Source organism: Alligator mississippiensis, chromosome 1 (assembly GCF_030867095.1).
Source record: "Alligator mississippiensis isolate rAllMis1 chromosome 1, rAllMis1, whole genome shotgun sequence".
NCBI lineage: Eukaryota > Metazoa > Chordata > Crocodylia > Alligatoridae > Alligator > Alligator mississippiensis.
This window is the reverse complement of record NC_081824.1, coordinates 303,006,888-303,024,225: the sequence shown is the minus strand read 5'-3', so window position 1 is coordinate 303,024,225 and position 17,338 is coordinate 303,006,888.

The window sequence follows — 17,338 nt, the reverse complement described above, 5'->3', positions numbered from 1 at the left end:
AACTTTAACAAGGTCTCATGCCATAGTTAGAGTAGTGACCTTGAGCATCTCTGCTGTCAGAGACAAGGGTTTTTATTTTATACTTACAAATCATGTGTTCTAACACTGCTACTCTTTTCTTCTCTTTACCTTGGGGTGTTCCTGATTAACATGCACACCGACATATTTTCACAGCATCAGTCAGCCCCGTGCTAGGGTAGTCCTCTCCCACTGAAGAGCCTGTAATTGTTTCAGCATCCTAAGCTTTTTGTTTCTATACTGAATAAACCAGTAACGTTTCTCCTTAAATCTAACTTGTGATTTTTCTTGCTACTATGCAGATGGTATGTCCTGTAGTGAGCTTTCAAGGCAGCATTACCAGTTCTCCAGCTATGAGAGAGGTCCTTATCTCTAGTCCCCTCTGGGCACCATGGAGTGCTGGTTTTCAGTGACTCACTCTACACCAGCGTGCAGGCCAGGGTGGACCTGGCAAGAATGCAGTACATGGTCATCAGCTCTGCCAATATACAACTCCTCAACCCAAATCATTATGCAGACTAAGAGTATGAAAATTACTGACGTTCCCTCTCAAGAACAAACCCTGCTGATTTGCTCTGTTATTTACTGTTCTGCTACCCTCTCTCAACAATCGCCCTCAAAGAATCAGACCGTGTTTTCCTATTCAGATTCCCAGCCTTCCTGCATTGCTTATTTCAGTTTTGCACAATGCCTTGGCAGTAGTTTCTCAGCACTGTAGAAAATAGTTTTGTTGGATGCTTGGCAATGGGAGAGCCTCTCAGAGTGCAATGGAAAAGAAGTGTAACATCCATATTTTTGCTCCAAGTTATCAGAAAACACAGGAAGAGCCTTGTGCACAGATCCAGGGCACTAGAGAGGAGTGATAATGTTTTCAATATTTCCTGTTGAAGTCACAGTGCTCTGTTTTTCCCCTGTGAGTATATCTGGCACAAGCAAAAGGCTAAGTGGAGGCAGTTGAAACAACTCCAGTACAAACAGGCTCACTTGCCAGTGTTGAAAACTCTGAAAATAATCAGTGGCTGTTTTCAAATTGTTTATTACTTATCATAAGCGCTAATGATTTATTTCAGTGTCTTTACCATTGTGCATAATAACCAAATAGAGGCCAGGAAGACCCAAGCTGACACTCAAGTTGAAACGTAATGCTTTACCTACTCGTTATATAACTAGGCACTGCTGAAGAATGAATCATTGATGTTGCTAGAAACTCTGTATTTACATAAATACATCAACAGTTTAAAGTGGTGATGTTCTCTATTGTGTGATGTTGCTTCCCTGACAGACCCCAGAGCCTCAGAGTGTTCCTTCTCAGATTCCAAGATCCTTAACAGCACCAACCATTTCATTTCTTTTTCTTTTTTTTCCATTTTGCTGGAACTCTCCCCAAGTTTTGTTTTTGGACCAGGTAGAAGAGAAAGATTCTGGATGAGCTATAAGAGCCAGGTCCTCTATGCCTTTGGCTCTTAACCAAGTCATGCTATTACAAGTAGTACAACCTATTACACGTGTAGGAGTGTTACCTGCAATATCTAGGGCAGTGTCCAATATTCTCTACCTGCTCTAAAATCACCTAGCAGTTTTATTGCTGTGTGTGGTTAAACAGCTCCTGTATTTCAGCCCACAGGCAGCCCCATTTCATAATGGGCAAAATGTTTCCTGTATATTCTCAGGATTTGTAACAGACTTTGGTATCCTTGGGAGATAAAGGCAGCAAGAATATGCAGAATGATTATTATTCACTGCTTTTATACTTTTTAGATGCAGTTCAGAAGCAGCAGGCTACTAACACTTCCTTATACAAACCTTACAAAGCTTGCTTTGCCTCAGCCTTTTTGCCATTACAATTCTTTTCCCTTTCTATTGTTGCTTGATACATGAAATAAAGTGTTAAACACCTGGATACCCCTCTGGCAGGGCCAGTTCAATGAAGTATTTTAGCATATATACTCCCATGGACTTAAGAGGCATGAAGATGGCACTGAGAGGCTCTTAGGAAGGTTAGGATACCCCCTGAGATGGTCTGTTCCTGATCTCTAGTCCTAGTGTTGCTCTGACAACCTATACACACTTCATTACAAACATTTTAAAAAGCCTTGAGTCTCCTCCTCACCCTCAGAATAGCTTTTTGGTACCATACTAAACCAAAATACAGTACTGACGATTAACACTTGCTATAAGGGTCTTACATGGATTTTAGTTCGGGAGCCAGTAAGTCAGTGTGATGCTATGCTGTATTACAAAGCCTTGGTATATGTATGTATAGGCTACATACCTTTTTACCCAGTTTTAAGACCCAAGCCAGATATTTAACTAACTAATTAGATATGGAATAATTTAAATGTTGATTTAATTAAGGAAGCAGTTACCTAGTGTTACCTAGTGAAGCTCACATTAGCTATATAGAATTCATAGCAAAGTCTCAGAGGATGGCAGACAGACCCTTGGAGACCTTTCTTGATGTAATACTGGGGTGCTGGCTACCAGCCTGGCTTTCCAGCTGAGATGAGACTAATACCATATTTAGGTCTCTTCTGGGCCTTCCCTGTCAGGAATGGTTTATTAATTTACATGTAAGATGTTCAAAGAAGCATAAAAGCCAGTCCTAACCTTGGAAGCTAGAGGCCTTTCCATTTGCAAGTTTCTCTCTACCTAGCAGAGAAGCCAGCCTCCCTCTGTCCTGTTGCTCCTCTTGAACTGAGCACTCTCCCCACTTTCTGGCTAGGTACAGAAATTAAAAAAGCCCAAGCCAGAATTGATCTAAATTATGCGGTTTTCCATAAGTTGTGGGTAGTGAACAAAACATACAAGATTGCCCCGCTTAAGCCCTTTGGTGGTAGGGGGAGAGGGAGGCGGGGGATCTTATACGAGGTTCTGCCATTTTTAAAGCAGTCTGTATGCTGAACTTCTGTTATGGGTATAGACTGGTTTTGTGTGCCAAATTTCTGTTCTGTCATCGGTATACACCAGTTTCTGACCACTTATACCAGTAAAAGTGTAATGTCTCTACCTGGCCTCTGTGATTCATTCTGATTCTATCCCAGCTGGGTTAGATAATTGAACACAGCTGTCTGTTCCCTGGTCCTCTGGTCCTTAAAGGGGCAGATCATTCTGTTACATACATCCCCCACCCTAACAACCATTCCTAAAGAGGGTGGCATAAATGCCTTACCCAGTACTGGGTTCCTACAGACAGCACTTGCCAGAAGTGTTCTATAACTAACATAATTCTCTCCACGTAATTTGAGTACAGTGGAGTTGCTCATATGGTTTATAATTGTACCATCTAGAATTTACAAATTAAGGTGCCCTCTACACGTTACAGGTAGTATACAATTAGCTGGTTAATTGCATTATTAATTGAAACCAGCTAATGTGCAAAATACTTATCATACCATCAAAAGATCCCACCAACTATAAAATTAGACCTTAAAAATGTATACCAGCTTTATAGCTGGTTGGTATCCAGCTGCAGCTGGGAGCCCTGTCAGATGACAACCGCAACTAACAACTGAGGGGACTCTCAGCCATGGCAGCTGCTGACTCTGGGTCCCAGCTGGGTCCTGGCAGCCATGGGGCATAGCTGCTGTAGTCTTTCAGACCTGGGGGTGCTTGAAGTCCCCAGGTGTAAGGAGCTGGGGCATAGGCAGTCTTGCCTAATGGTTAGACCACCAACGGAAAGCAGGGCCTTGGGCTGGGTCTAAGTGTGGGAGCCATATATTAAAGCCAGAGGGAGATCCAGAAGCAGAGCCCACGATACAGTCCAGGATAAGGATCCACGGGCCAGATTCTAAGCACCAATCCTGGGGGCAATTCACAGGGCAAGGGCCAAAAAACAGAGCCGAACCAGGGGCAGAAGCCAGGAAACAGGTGAATGGAAATCCAAAGTCCAGAAACAAGCAAAAAACCAGGGTCAAGAACCAGGAGGTTTGCCACAGCAGAACTGGTGGCTGGCCTGCAGACCCAGGGCCCTAATTGGTGCTAAATGGGAAGGTTGTGCTCCCGGCAACCAATCAGGATGCTTGCTGCTCCTAACCTGGGGCAGAGTTCAACTGGGTCTTGCTGTAGGTGTGGCTGCTGTGTTACTTGGCTCAGGCCAGCCTGCCTCATCAGCCTCCCTGACAGCATTGGGCCCAGACTGGTCTGCCTGATCAGTGTCCCTGACACCCGGGCTGGGAGGTTGCTGTGGCTGCATCTCCTAGCCATGGGATTGTGTATGGCACCCCTATGACTGGAAGCCTCCTCAACTGAGGAGCTCCCAGCCACGAGAGCTTGCTTCTTGTTGATGCAGGGGGAACCCAGGATCAGCTTCCTCTGCACTTGCAATAGGGTGTGATGGGATCTGATTCACCATCCCATAATCATGCCTGCTTCCTTGCATGTGTGGCATGGCAGGAAGTGTGATTGTGTGGGTCATGAATTAGATATCATTGCACCTTTACCTGCATGTGTAGAGGGGCCCTAAGGGACAGTTTCTCACCTCATGTCAATTGAAACTAATGGGTCTGTGCAACTTCACAGCAGTTGGGGATTTGCCTTGTGTTTCTACTCAGACAGCTATCTCCTCTTTCTACCAGTAATTTTTTTATTGACTGAAAACCCAATACAATATTTTATTTTAAAAAATGAATTGAGAAAGGGGAGTGTAGGATTGCCATCTCAGTTGTTCTGCAATCTGTTTGGAACTCACAGTCTTCCCCTTCAATACAATTCAGGCATGCAGACATAAATAAGGCACATCAAAGTGAAAGCTTTGTATGAACCTGGACATTTCATTGATCCCTACATTGATTTATCACAAGGATTCCTGAGCCTTTGTACTGAGCAAACCAGGGGTTTTGTTCACTTTGCCCCACTTACATTTTTCAAGTTAAAGATATGCATGAGAAATAAGAATTAGCAGTGTAATTTCATGCCTAATCAAGCTTCAAATCATCGGCACTGTCCCCTGATGAATTAATAGTGTCCATTGATCCAATTCATGGACATTTAAACCACTTTTAGTTCCGTAATTCATTAGCTGCAATTAGTGTACAGCATGCATTACAGGAGGTGTTCTTCATTAAGGCAATCACTTAAATTCATGTATAGTTGATACAACAAATTCTCTCAGAGTTTCATTCTGCACAGGTGTAGAGTGCTGCATGTGTAAGTAAAAAACAAAAAACACTGAGTAGCAAGAGAAGCCTGATGCTGCATTAATGAGCACATTGGTGTGCTACTGTCACACTACATCTAGCTGAGAATTGCATTTAACTTGGGTCTTCTTACACATATCCATTTTCTTCCATGTCTCTTATTTATCCTGAGCATTTTTGAGTGAGGAAATAAACCAGCAGAGAATTTGATCTTTACACTACTAGTACTCACTGCAAAGAAATGACTGCACCCAAACCCTGATTCAGCAAAGAAATACTCACACACTTAGAGTTAGATGCATAATTTCACAAAATCCACAGTAATAACATGAGAGGACTCAATTCTTAACAAACTAGACTGATTATTCTATTATTCATAGAGCTGCCCCGACCACAGTTTAACATTCTAGCCATGTGCACATAGATTAACTTCCCCTGCCTTTTCCAAAATCTTCCTATGGCAATTTGTGCTCCTCCCTCAAGCTTCCATGCAGCCTATGACACATCCTTGAACTGTCTGATCAGTTGAAGCCACAGTACTGATTCCCACCCTAATTCACCATTTTTAATTCATAGTTTACTTATTCCCACCCTAATTCACCATTAGCAATTGCCCTAATGTATAATAATCTAGTGTGCTTTCCTGGTCACTGTGCAGCACAGTGCAAGATCAAACCACACAGTAAAGAATATGCCAGACTTATTTGATTCTAATTGTTTTTTGTTTTTGTTTTTTTCATAGCGGCTTTGCTAATCTCTGAATTAAGGAACATAGGAAGATCTCAAGGGCAAGAATTCCAACAGCCTCATACACATTAAAACATGCAATTTTTATTTCCTTTAAATGCATTTTAGTAAATCTAATCTTCACTGAACATAAGGCCATATCACTTCCCTAAATATAGAAATCTGGAAAAGACATTTTTTGTCCCCTCTCTTTGAGTAGGCATTTAGCTGAACCATGCTCAGGAACAGACAGATATCCAGAAACAATGTAGCTTGTAGCTAAATCTTCCACAAAATCTTTTTATTGCTTCTTCTCTACTGCAATAGCTGCTCGGGGGGGGGGGGGGGGGAGGGGGGGGCGAGGAGGAGGGGAGGGAAACAAAACAGCGTAGTTTCATTGAACTGTACATTTTTAATGCACAGACACAGAGAACAGTTTTCTATTAAACATGCCAGCATTCTGTATTCTTACTATACATCAAATTGATATTATGATGTTTCTCAGAGGTGGGGTAAAGCCTTGGATGTCCCCCTACCCGCCACGACGAGTGCTCTGGATGGGGTTGCCACAGGTTAGAGGTGGTGGGAATGTTCCAGTGTGTAGCCCTTGGCTGCCCCAAGCAAATGGTATCATGGGTCATGTGTCCCTCTTGACTCCTGTCCCCTTCCCTCCTTCCCTCCATCCCTTTAACCATACTCAAAACACCCAATATATAATTTTTTAACCATTTTTTAAATAGGAAAACATGTTTGATTCTTATAGGGCAGGGCAGGGTCAAGGCATTAAGGTCTAGGACAGAAGTTTCATAAACCAGTCTGACCTAAACCAGTTAAGTCTAGTACTACATTCAAACAGGTTTATTTTAAACCACTTTCAGCCATTTTGAAACTAGTTTATGTGCACTGAACTTCTGTTCTGTTACAGGCTTAAACTAGTTTCTGATCACTTAAACCAGTTTATGTGTAACTTCTGTCCCTAGCCTAAGGGGTTGCTAAAAATACAGTCTGTGATGTTGCAGGTTAGGTTACAATCCAAGCAGGAAACTGTAACTACTGAATATTGGTTGAGAACGTTCTTTGTAGTTTCAACAGTTATGAAGTGGGATTACTTTCCAGGAGTTACACAATTCAGCTTCCAAGGGACTACTGACCTGAAGAGGTATTTTAGTTTTTGGATGTTAGCATTGTTTTCAAAAGATCTGCTTGTCTTTTGTGTTACTCTTTTGTTTCCTTTCTGTGATGTGTGGGTGAGAGCAACGCAGAAACTCATATGAATGAACTGGATTTTTTTTTTTTAAAGAGCACGAGGGGAAAAAATGTAAAAGAACTGTCTTACTTTATGTTTGTTAATGTTAAACATCTCACTTTGAGATTCAAAATCCTCATTGTCATTACAGATTCTGTAAAATTGTAAAGTCTTGCTTTTCTGGCAGTCATTCAAGCATAAAAAAGATACCATAGCTCCTTTAGAACAATTTCATATGCTTTCAGAGGATCACAGTTTGTCTTTTGGAAACTTGAAGTAAAAGACCTGATGTAGCTATGAGTGTGCCAGCAACAGAGAGTGACAAGTTCTTTAGAAGTCTTATAACGAAGCCTTGTTCTTTATTCACCAAGAAAGGGGCTATGTGCTCTAGTGTCAGAAAAGTCTCTCATAGCTGAGAAGCAGAACCATCTGGAAAGCAAATGTTTCTGTTCTTTCAGTCAGATAGTCAGTAAGTAGCACTGAACTTAGTAGCACTCCAGTTAGCACCAGAATCTACTTTAAATCCTGATTCTGTGCTGCATTTACATTAGATGCTACTGTGCAGTTGTTACTGCACATTTATTTAGTGCCTATATAATACAAGTATTATTTAGTACTTGCTTATACAAGTACTAAATAAATGCACAGTAACTCAAGTTACTGTGCAGTAGCACTGGTGAATGCCTTTTTTGTGCCACTACTGCGCAGTAGCCTAATACTACTGTGCATTAGTGTCACATCATGGAAAATGCAGGGCCAGGATTCACCCACCCACACACATACACACACAGAGAGTCTGGATGTGTGTCTCTCTTCAAGATAAAGCATGTTTTAAAGTACTTTCTCATAATACCAAATATATCACGGTAACTATAAAGAAGTAAGGCTGGAAAGAATCTCAAGGCTGCATCCATACAAGCAGGCTATGCAGTATGTGGCACTGCAGACACATCTGTGGCACCCCATACCACACGTTCAGCTGTTCTCCACAAGGGGGGGTTGACCCCTGGATATTGATTAGGGATGAGCATTGGTAGTCTGAGTTTTGTAGACTACTGTTAGTGGGGATTCATTTTTTAAATTATTTAATACATTTTGACTTGAGAAAGTGTAACTTGAGGGTCTATATTCTTTTATTTAAATGACTATTCTTGTTTGGGAATCGTTATGGCAGTACCACAGCAATGGTATTTCTGTACATTGCGAGTCACTTTGTATCCTGACTGTAATGGGAGTGAGAAAGATTAAGTAACAGTGAGAGCAAGACTCAGAGGCCAGATCCAGACATGCAGGTGTGTGTGGCTTGTGGCACCACAACCCTCTTTGCAGCACCACAAACCACACACGTTGAATGTCAAATCATGCATGGCACTGCTAATTTGCAGTGCCAGGGCAATATTTGCTACCGGGATTTCCAGGAAGCAAAAAACAAACAAACAAAAAAAAAACCTGAAGGAAAAGGTGGCAGAAAGCATGACAAAGTGGCATGTGCTGGGTCAAACATGGAGACAGGGAAGCAGGCAACCTGCTCCACATCTCCATAAGCTGTGCAGTCTCTATGCTGAGGCACCATGCACCCCAGGCAGCTGCTTCCTAGCTGCCTGGGGCTCAGTGTGCCTCTAGACGGGAGCAGGCAGCCCTGGGCTGGGTGTTCCCCTATCTCTGTGTGCCACAGCATGGGGTCTCTGCTGTGGAGCCCCCATGCTGACATACATGGAGCCCTCATGCTGAGGCACACTGCATCCCAACCAACCTCAGACCTCAGATTTCATTTTTCAAGGTATGTTTGTAGGTCTTAAATTTCAGGGCCAAATTGGAAAATATAACCCTAGAGCATCTTCAAGGTTACAAACTCAAAGACCAAAAAAGACTTTACAAAATGCATGCTCTTTTTTTTTTAATGTCATGGTGTTTTAAGTAATGTTGAAGTGATATTGTTGCTGCGCTGGTCCAAGAAATATATGAGATGCAATAATTCTTGTGGGTGATATTGTTCCAGATATCTATAGGCGTTGAGTCAAGATTCTTGAAGAGCTATGGTTAATGATGCTATGAATCTCATGTGAACAAGGCTGTGTGTACTTCCTGATTTGGGACAAATGCTATCTATGGTCTTCTGATCCTTCCCTTGCACATAGCTTCAGACTTTGTGCTAAGGAACTGACAAGGACTTTTGAGAGGAAGGAAATCTTGTCATGAAGTGTCCCTGCCAGGTAACATGGAGCATCACTGAACACTGACCTTTGGGCTGTACCTATTGGCCTGAGTTGAAATATGGGCTGGGTACCAGTGCACTAGTGCCAAGGTAGTTAAGAGTCTGCATTGTTCATAGTTTTGCAGATGATTCTACTCCCTTCACCTCAAGCCCTTCTTTGTCCCAGAAAGAGAGCAGTGTGCAGTGAGGGGTGAGAGTTTCTCACTGTAGTATCTTCATTGGTTATCTGTGGCATTGTGGGACAGTGGTGATTCCATAAGGCTTCAAAGACTGTGGAGGCACAGGGAAAGCTGCAGCATCCTGCAAGAACAGTTTCCTTTGTGCTATTTCAGGATTTTATATCCTGTCTTAATCAGAAATTGTATGGACAGAGGTGCATGAAAGTGAAAAATAATTAGGAGAAATGGTTGCTGCTATTACCCTCAATGGCTTAAATTGCCATATAGTGTGGCTTCATACAGAATTCTAACTGATTCCTATTTTATCTGAACCATTTCAGCTGTGCTCATGACATGTAAAATCCTGATTGTGCAGTGGGATTTAAGAGCATGGATCTTTATGACTTTATATGGCCACGGTGAGGCATAAGCAACAGGAAGATCTCTCTTCAGGATGGGGACCTTGCTCTATGTTTATACTGTAAATAAGACCCTATCACATGTCAGCTACATGGGAAAACATGTGCTCTTGCTACACATTGTTGGAATAGTAAAAAATACAGACTTTCAGTCTCAATTTGATGACTAGATTTAACTTTGCTTACAGCTCAGTATCCAAATTATTACATTCCTGTGTTTGCTTTGGAAATTAGGAATGATTAGGAAGGATGGATTTCTGTGTGCCTACATTTACAGTAAGCATTTTCATGAATCAGGCACTTATGGAAATTAGGAAAATTTCAAGTCTGCATATATTTCTTTTGAAGTCTGTGTCACAGTTAATGACTAGAGGTATCTATATTAAAAGCAGCTCCTGAACTGCTAATAAAAATCAGAAATCAATGACTTTTGGAAAATAAAATTACCTTTTACAGGAAAAGTGAGCCATTACTCCAGTATTTTGATGTCTTGTACTTTTTTTTCTTTAATGACACCATTGCTGCTATCTCAGAAGACAAAAGAAACATACTTCTCAAATTTTATTTTTGAGATATTTTAAAAGGACTCTGTTGCTTTATGAAATCCATTTCTGCTAGGTATAGAGAAAATACATTTGTTAGTTAAATGAATATTCTGTCCTTTAATGAACTGGTTTATTTTTAAGAGGTCTTTCACCATTACCCATTAGTATGTATTAATTTGAAAAGGCTTCTGTCTAGGTTTCACTTTGGCACATGGTAAGTGGATTCTTGGTACATGAATTTTATTTAAAGAGATTGCCTTGCATCTATGCTGCTTTTTTTTAAATGTGTTGTTGAGAACATTGTGTGTGTATGGTCTACAGAAATGCATTCTATGGATGTTTTCCCTCTACTGCAAAACAGCCTGGGGAGGTTAACAAATATAATTGCTCTATAGAGGTTTGGGCTCACCCATCACTGTCAAGAGTCTTACAGGAGTGATACCTGTTTGAAAGGCAGTTGCATGTCCTAGGATAGTGGCCTGATGATAGGTGACAGTGTAAAATAAAAATAAGTACACAAAGGGTTAGATGGTTAGCTGAATCATCCAAATATTTTAGGTTTGCAAAACTAGAAGAGGATTTTGCAGATCTTCTTCAGACAAAATTAGCACTGGGTTCAAACAGGAAATTGTCTTGAATAAGGATATTGGAGGAACTGGATGTCTTTAAGTTTGGAGGAACTGGATGCCTTTAAGTCAGCAGGCCTGGATGAGCTCCATCCGAGGGTACTGAAGGCACTGGCTGACGTCATTGCACAGCCACTGGCGGTAATATTTGAACACTTGTGGCACACGGGCCAGGTCCCGGAGGACTGGAAAAGGGCCAATGTGGTCCCCATTTTCAAGAAGGGGAGGAAGGAAGACCCAGGCAACTATAGGCCAGTCATTCTCACCTCCATCCTAGGCAAAGTCTTTGAAAAAATTATCAAGGCTCACATTTGCGAGAGCCCAACAGGACAAATTATGCTGAAGGGAAACCAGCACGGGTTCGTAGCAGGTAGATCATGCCTGACTAATCTAGTCTCTTTTTATGACCAGGTTACAAAACGCCTGGACGCAGGAGTAGGGGTTGATGTCGTATACTTAGACTTCAGGAAGGCCTTCGATACGGTATCCCACACCATACTGGTAAACAAGTTAAGAGGCTGTGACTTGGATGACTATACAGTCTGGTGGGTGGTGAATTCGCTAGAGGGTCACACCCAGAGAGTCGTAGTGGATGGGTCGGTATCAACCTGGAAGGGTGTGGGCAGTGGGGTCCCGCAGGGCTCGGTCCTTGGACTGATACTCTTCAATACCTTCATCAGCGACTTGGACAAGGGAGTGAAGTGTACTCTGTCCAAGTTTGCGGATGACACAAAACTGTGGGGAGAAGTGGACACACCGGAGGGCAGGGAACAACTACAAGCAGACCTGGACAGGTTGGACAAATGGGCAGAAAACAACAGAATGCAGTTCAACAAGGAGAAATGCAAAGTGCTGCACCTAGGGAGGAAAAATGTCCAGCATACCTACTGCCTAGGAAATGACCTGCTGGGTGGAACGGAAGCGGAAAGGGATATGAGTTGGCAGTGTGACGAAGCCATCAGAAAAGCCAATGGCACTTTATTGTGCATCGGCAGATGCATGACGAACAGATCCAAGGAGGTGATACTTCCCCTCTATCGGGCGCTGGTCAGACCGCAGTTGGAATACTGAGTGCAATTTTGGGCGCCACACTTCAAGAGGGATGTGGATAACCTGGAGAGGGTCCAGAGAAGGGCCACTCGTATGGTTAAGGGCTTGCAGGCCAAGCCTTATGAGGAGAGACTGGGGCACCTGGACCTCTTCAGCCTCCGCAAGAGAAGGTTGAGAGGCGACCTTGTGGCTGCCTATAAGTTCATCACGGGGGCACAGAAGAGAATTGGTGAGGTTTTATTCACCAAGGCGCCCCCGGGGGTTACAAGAAATAATGGCCACAAGCTAGCAGAGAGCAGATTTAGACTTGACATTAGGAAGAACTTCTTCACAGTTAGAGCGGCCAAGGTCTGGAATGGGCTCCCAAGGAAGGTGGTGCTCTCCCCTACCCTGGGGGTCTTCAAGAGGAGGTTAGATAAGCATCTAGCTGGGGTCATCTGAACCCAGCACTCTTTCCTGCCTATGCAGGGGGTCGGACTCAATGATCTATTGAGGTCCCTTCCGACCCTAGCATCTATGAATCTATGAATCTATGATAGTAAGCTCAGGAAACATTGTTGGAAACATTGCAATAATAGACTTTCTTTCATGGTATCACAGAATTTGGCTTGTCAATTTCACTCATATGTCATCATGTCCAGGGCACTTATTTTTTTTATTTCCTTTTTTTTGAGTGGAGGTGCAAGGGTGGGGGGTTGGTAGTGGTTTGGGCACTCAGGCTTTTGAGAATATATGTTCAGGCCTTGTTCTGTGCCTCAGAGGCCTGTGCATTGGGCTTGAAAGCACAAGGTTGTAGTTCAGAGTTACTTGTGCACCCTGGGCCTTTGAGCAACCCCCGTGGGCAGCAAAATATTTTTTTTTGCCCTCCCATACAGGTCAAGTTCAGTTGGGCTCCATAGCCTACCTGACCAGTGCCACAGCTCCAGGGTGCAAAGATGTAGGGCTTGGTCTGGCATGTAGAAACCCCTTTGGGGTTTCAGGGTGCCACACCAAGCTCCAAATTCTGGGCCCATGCCTCCAGCAGAGCCCTGACAATGTCTCTAAGGAGGGGTGTCTCAGCCCAGTCAAAATCCTTTTTTTTTTTCTTTTTAAATTTTGGAACAGCTGAGCCCATTTGGGCCCTACTGCATAAGAAGCCAGCTCCTCTGCAGGCTTGCCTAGTATTTATTGTTTATGAAACACCATCCGTTTATTGCATTTGGGTTATTAAATGGCCATCAGTACTGTAATGGTGGCAGGAGGTCTGTTTCCATTTTCAGACTGAGGTCACATGCACCACTCAGACAACACACACTGGAGGTCACCAGCTTGTCTGTGAGTCAATAAGCCACTAAATTTTACTTGTCTGGAACACATTTTGGTTTTCCTTGGCTGCTGCACAATGGCAATTTTCCTAGCTTGAGCAGAAGCCCCAGGCTGTGGAAAGGGCCTGGGAGCTCCACGTTGAGGGTCAGTAGGATTACTGGCAGAGTAAATCACTATTCAGCATGAGTAATTCAGGGAGAATCTAGCTCTGAGATGAGCTAAGGTCCACAGAGAGGTCCTAGAGACACAGGAAACCACATTCTGACCTCAGTTACCCAGATGCAAATCTGGAGTAGCTTTACTGTCTTTGTTATTGGAATCACTCCAAGAAGAAAGGTGACATAAATGAAAGAATTGATCAAAGGCATAGTATGACCCACATTAGCATGAATGTGTGTTTAGCTTGTTCGCAAGCTGAGTAATGACCAAAAGAAAGTACAACAATACCACAACATCACAACCATCCAGGTGACTCACCAGCTTCTACTCAATGGTAAAGCTTTGAACAAACAGCCTAAAATATGGATTAGATGGCAAACTGATCTGGATGAGAATCAATTTAGCATGCTATACACAATGGATGAACTTCATACTGGAATAAGTCACTGGAAAAACAGCAAAGCAGCTGGAGTCAATGACATATTCACAGAGCAGATCAAGCACTTTGGTCCCTCAACCAAGTTATGGGTATTACACCTTTTTAACAATTGCTCATCAACCCTTAGAATTCCTAAGCTATAGTGACAACCCTGTGTAATAGCTCTGTTAAAGCCAGGGAAGGATTCCTCTAGCCTGGGGAACTTTAGGTCAGTGTCACTTCCGTGCCATCTTTATAAGCTTTACAAACACCTTATTCTCAATCTCCTTTCACCTCATATTGAACAACATCTAATGACAAATAAGGTGGATGGGGACAAGTAAATCCTGCACTGGCCAAATGCTAAATAATCACCCAATATGCAGAAGATGGATTCGAGAAAGGGATGATAGGTAGGTGCTGTGTTTGTAAATGTATCAGTGGCATATGACACAGTCAACCACCGAAACTTGCTTGCCAAAATCTATGATATGATGCATGACTACCACCTACTACAGCTCATCTGACCTGTTTTGGACAGCAGACATTTTTAGGTAAAACTGTACAAGAAAGTGAGCTCCTGGAGACAACAACAAAATGGCTTCCCAAACAGTAGCATGCTACCACCGATCCTTTTTAACATATATACCAAACACAAACCCATACAGAGTAGTACAAGGAGCTTCATATATGCTGATGCTCTATGCATCATGTTGCAAGAAATGGACTTAGCTATTGTCAAGAACAGAGTGATGTGCACTGAGCAACCTCTCAGAGTGCTTGTACACATGAAGATTTGACCACGTAACACGTGACGAAGAGTGACGAAAAATTGCCATTTGTCTGGCATAATGGTATCACCATGTACACATGCACGCTATTTTTTCATGTCAAAATTTATTTGAACATGGCCACTTGGACCACCTCTGATGTATTTTAGTTTAATTCTGGCCAATTTTCTATGAAAATTCGTTTTATTGTTGCAAATCCGTCACATGTACATGTCACATACAGCCAACTTGCCACTTTATATGTTCTGATGGCCCTTGGCCACCAGGTGCCACTGCAATTCACTGGTAATTTCATGTAATTTGCAATTTAGTTGGCAGGTGTCTTGTGTAATAAATGATTTATCACAGCAGGTGTTGCTTCAGAGCCCAACATGAATCAATGTTCTGCTTACGGATCAATCAATCCTTCTACCTTAATAAGTTATTTAATTAAAAGTTATTTTTTGTTATGAAACCTGTTTCTGTTATTCATCTCAAAATTTACTCTACTCACAGCTATGATGTGTGTTAGTGTCTCAAAGATTAGGAACCTTGAACTATGCCAGGTACCCTAGAGAACAAGCCCTTAGGTCTTGGTTTTTTTGGATGCCAGGTGCACACCACATATCTTCACAGGCACCATTATCACAGCCACAGGCACTGGAGACTTAACCCTCCCTCCCAGCACCCATGTTTTAATGGGTCCCACCCCATCACTGACAAATGGGGTGTGCTGGCTCAGCATTACAAAATGGGAGACAGTCCCTGACTTTTGGGTCCCATGTGTACCCCAAATTTCACAGTTGCCCGCAGACAGGGCATGCCTTAACCTCTCCCCTTGACACTGCTGAACCTAGCTGTCCCTGTCACTGCTTCCTTATCTATCCCAGCCAGTATCTGCCCGACCCAGCCTACCACAAAACTGACCCCAGTAAACACCTTGCTCTGGCACCAAAACCAAATATTTTCTGTTCCCCGTGTCTTGTTGTGAAAGTTTTCACAGGTGTTTGTGGGGTTCCTTGATGTCTCCCTACCCTGCACCGCCTTTCACAAGCAGGACCCTCATTGCTAAAAACTAGGGTGCACACAGTGACACATGATTGTTAGCGGTCACCGTTTTGGGGGTCTGTCCACCATGTACCCCAAAGTGTTCATAGATTCATAGATGTTAGGGTTGGAAGGGACCTCAATAGATCATCGAGTCCGACCCCTGCATAGACAGGAAAGAGTGCTGGGTCTAGATGACCCCTGCTAGATGCTTATCTAACCTCTTGAAGACCCCCAGGGTAGGGGAGAGCACCACCTCCCTTGGGAGCCCGTTCCAGACCTTGGACACTCGAACTGTGAAAAAGTTCTTCCTAATGTCAAGTCTAAATCTGCTCTCTGCTAGCTTGTGGCCATTATTTCTTGTAACCCCCAGGGGCGCCTTGGTGAATAAAACCTCACCAATTCCCTTCTGTGCCCCCGTGATGAACTTATAGGCAGCCACAAGGTCGCCTCTCAACCTTCTCTTGCAGAGGCTGAAAAGGTCCTGTTTCTCTAGTCTCTCCTCATAGGGCTTGGTCTGCAGGCCCTTACCCATACGAGTGGCCCTTCTCTGGACCCTCTCCAGGTTATCTGCATCCCTCTTGAAGTGCAGCGCCCAGAATTGCACGCAGTACTCCAACTGCAGCCTGACCAGCGCCTGATAGAGGGGAAGTATCACCTCCTTGGATCTATTCGTTATGCATCTGCTGATGTACGATAAAGTGCCATTGGCTTTTCTGATGGCTTCATCACACTGCTGACTCATGTTCATCTTGGAGTCCACTAGGACTCCAAGATCCCTTTCCACTTCCGTACCACCCAGCAGGTCATTCCCTAAGCTGTAGGTGTGCTGGACATTTTTCCTCCCTAGGTGCAGCACTTTGCATTTCTCCTTGTTGAACTGCATCCTGTTGTTTTCTGCCCACTTGTCCAACCTGTCCAGGTCTGCTTGCAGCTGTTCCCTGCCCTCCGGCGTGTTAATTTTCCTTGACATATCCTGACCTAGCAATCCTTCCCAATATCTCCTCCTCTCTGATGATCAGCACCCTGTTTTTGCAAGCAGGTCCCCCATTGCTAAGAACTGGTGTGTGCTCAGTGTTAGGCATTCACACGTTCCCCAACTTTCACCTCCCTGGGCTCCCCCAAAGTGTAAAGTCACCCGCAGGAGAAGCAGGCCTTAATGGCTCCCCCTGACACTACTGAACCTTGCTGTTCCTGTCATTGTTTCCTCATGTATCCCCGGCAGCTCCTGCCCGACCCAGCCTGCCCCAAAAATGACAGTGGTAAACACCTTGTTTTGGAGCCAAACCCAGATACTTTCTGCTCCCCGTGTCTGGTCATGGAAGTTTACACAGGCATTTGGGGGGAAGGAGAGTTTCCTGAGCTCTCCCTAGCTTGCACCCCCTTTTGGCAAACAGGTCGCTCATCACTGAAAACTGGGGTGAACACAGTGACCCAGAATTGCTAACACACAGCAAAATTGGTGCTCCTCCATGTACCCTGAAGTGTAAATTTCCCGCAG